The 3460-nt window shown below is 41.6% G+C and overlaps 1 non-coding gene across 1 annotated transcript; it reads left to right on the top strand.

Annotated features, from left to right (window-relative positions):
• Window positions 1-448: 448 nt before the first annotated feature.
• Window positions 449-659, top strand: LOC136404558 (small nucleolar RNA U3). The gene has a single exon (XR_010751301.1). It is a non-coding gene; the product is annotated as a small nucleolar RNA U3 (small nucleolar RNA).
• Window positions 660-3460: the final 2801 nt, after the last annotated feature.

Below are 3460 nucleotides of genomic sequence, written 5' to 3'. Positions count from 1 at the left end.
GCTCCAAAGGCTGTCATCTCAGTGCTCAACAGAAACATTTCAGGCCAGAAGGGATTAGCAGGAAGTATTCAAAGTGATAAAAAAAAATTAAAAAAAAACAAACAAAACAGGACCTACAGCCAAGATTATACCATCCAGCAAAGCTATAATTTAAAATTGAAGGTAAAATAGAGACCTTTCCAGACTAAAAAAAAAGGTTAAAGGAGTTCATTACCCCCAAACCAGTATTGCAAGAAATGTTAAAGGGCCTGCTATAAGTGGAAAGGAAAAGAGAAACCAAGAGAAAGAGGTCTATAAGTTTAAAGAATCAAATGGTAATAAATAAGTACATATCAACAATAATCTTAAATTTGAATGGAATAAATAAAGACATAAGGTAGCTGCATGGATAAAGGGAACAATCCATCAGGAGTATATAAACATTGTAAACATTTAAAAACCCTGTATAAAGACTATACTTTCAGGGATCATTTCTATAGTTTGTTACTAGAGAAGTTTCTCTGATCGTGTGTACCCGAAACCACGAGGAGGAGTTGCAGTGTCCTCTCCTGAGTATGAAGCCGGCTCTTGGTGTTGCTTGTGCAACTGCCTTTTGCCATTGATGATCGTTCTTCTCTTCCTTTGAGAGAGTAAGAGGGAGAGGATGCAGTCTGAGTGGTAAAAACAAACAAACAAAAAAAACCCCTATATAGGATCACCAAAATATATAAAGCAAATTTTGATGGACATAAATGGAGAAACTGACAGCAATGGAGTCATAGTAAGAATTTTAACACCCCATTGATGTCAATGGATAGATCTTTCAGACAGAAAATTAACAAGAAAACAGTGGCCTTAAATTACACACTGACTCCTCAGGGTAAAGAAGCCCTACCCTCTTGAAAGGAGCCTCCTTTTGACAAAAACCACAGGTGAGGATCTCACCCAAGGAGAATGTCTCACAAAGACCCAGACTAATACCTAGGGTCAGGTTTCAGCAGAGCAAGACAGGGAACTTTGGGACCCCCTCTGAGGAAACAGCTTACTCCAGTGGTCGGCAAACTGTGGCTCGCGAGCCACATGTGGCTCTCTGGCCCTTTGAGTGTGGCTCTTCCACAAAATACCATGTGCGGGCACTACCTCGATAAGAAATGTACCTACCTATATAGTTTAAGTTTAAAAAAATTTGGCTCTCAAAAGAAATTTCAATCGTACTGTTGATATTTGGCTCTGTTGACTAAGGAGTTTGCTGACCACTTACTCAATGAAAGAATTGCAGGGCCTGGCTAAAATGCACTGATAGAAAGGGGAAGACACGTCAAGGAATGGACCTGAGTGTGTCATGCCAGACTGTGAAATATAAAACTGGTGAGGTTTATTGACTTGAGGTAGGTGACTTGGAATTTAATGTCCTGGGAATGATGTTTGAAATCAATCCTATTACACTCTTGGGATGGTTTCTTAAATCTTGAACTCATGGGTAGTTAACTATAAATAAGGAGGGGATGTTGAAATAGCCTTCATGGAGGATTGAGGAAGGCCATGTGTAAGCTCTGGCAACTCCCCTCTCCCCCGTCCCATCTTTCAAGATAGTAAGTAAGACAAAAGCAATATTTCAACCTGAAATATAGAAACACCATATCCTTGACCACAGAGCTATTGAGAGTTTTTCACTATTTGCAGATATATATTGAAAGTTGTGCAAGCCATAATGTTAGGCGATAAATGTTCCCAGCCGTATCCGGGTTTAGAAAAACCCTCAGGATGGTATTTTGCAAGACGCTGCCTCAACAGACTTTGTAAAAGGTCAGTCAAATAACCAAGCACATTCTGCTTTTTGTAAAATGCTTTGCTAAACACTCTCTCCCTAGATCAGGGGTCGGGAACCTATGGCTTGCAAGCCAGATGTGGCTCTTTTGATGGCTGCATCTGGCTCGCAGACAAATCTTTAATTAAAAAAAATAATGTTAAAAATATAAAACATTCTCATGTACTACAATCCATTCATTTCCTACTGCTCATGTTCAAGGTTGCGGGTGGCTGGAGCCAATCACAGCTGTCCTCTGGGACAACATCAAATTTTTATTGGATAATGCGTAACATACACAGGTCGTTCTATGGCTCTCACAGAATTACATTTTAAAATATGTGGCGTTGCCTAACCAGGCGGTGGCACAGTGGATAGAGCATCAGACTGGGATGCAGAAGACCCAGGTTCGAGACCCCAAGGTCGCCAGCTTGAGCATGGGCTCATCTGATTTGAGCAAAAGCTCACCAGCTTGGACCCAAGGTCACTGGCTTGAGCAAGGGGTTACTTGGTCTGCTGAAGGCCCGAGGTCAAGGCACATATGAGAAAGCAATCGATGAACAACTAAGGTGTTGCAATGAAAAACTAATGATTGATGCTTCTCATCTCTCTCCATTCCTGTCTGCCTGTCCCTATCTATCCCTCTCTCTGACTCTCTCTCTGTCTCTGTAAATAAATAAATAAATAAATAAATAAATAAATAAATAGATTCACTATAAAAAAAGATAAAATATGTGGCGTTCATGGCTCTCTCAGCCAAAAAGGTTCCCAATCTCTGCCCTAGATTGTTCCAATGTTAACCATCATTTACGAAAGCCTGTTTTGCTTCTGTAAAGCTGCTTTGGCTAGGTGCTCACTCCCTGCCCCCCCTGCTTCTTTTTTGCCTTTAAAAGCAAACCCCTGAGCTTGTTCGGGACCACATGATTTGGGTAACTATAGTGCCCGTGCGGTTGCTGGCTTTAAAATAAAGACTCCTTAATTTGGCTATTTAATTATGTGGCAAAATGTTTGTTTCCTCACTGTCCAGATATAACAAACCTAGTGGAACGGCTGACTGGAGCAACCATCCAAGACAAACTGCTGGAGCGTGGTCCCCATTATATGCCTATCCAGTTCATCTCTATGATCCCTACAAACACTGAATAAATCATGAGAATAAAGGTGTACTACCATAAACTTCACCAACTGTTAGCCTAATTTCAGAGGCTGTATCTTTACTAGAATATATCAGTAGAACCTCTGGCACTTGATATGTAGCTACTAAGGTAGCAAATGTGTTTTTTTGTTTCATTTATTTAAGTGAGAGAAGAGGAGATAGTGAGAGACTCATGCATGTGCCCCAACTGGGATCCACCCAGCAACCCCCATCTGGGGGATAATGCTCGAATCAATCAAGCTATTTTTAGCACCTGAGGCTGCCGCACTTGGACCAACTAAGCTAAACTCAGTGCCTGGAGTCACGCTTGAACCAATGGATCCACTGGCTGTGGAAGGGGAAGAGGAAGAGAAGGGAGAGAGAAGCAGATAGTCGCTTCTCTTATGTGCCCTGACAGGGAATCAAACCCAGGATGTCCATATGCCGGGCCGACATTCTATCCACTGAACCAAGTGGCCAGGCCCACAAATGAGTGTGTTCTTTTCAATCCCCATCAAGAAACAGAATCAAAAGCATGT

This window comes from Saccopteryx leptura, chromosome 4 (assembly GCF_036850995.1).
Source record: "Saccopteryx leptura isolate mSacLep1 chromosome 4, mSacLep1_pri_phased_curated, whole genome shotgun sequence".
NCBI lineage: Eukaryota > Metazoa > Chordata > Mammalia > Chiroptera > Emballonuridae > Saccopteryx > Saccopteryx leptura.
Note: the sequence above shows the minus strand (reverse complement) of the source record. Positions and strands in the feature narration are given on the sequence as shown.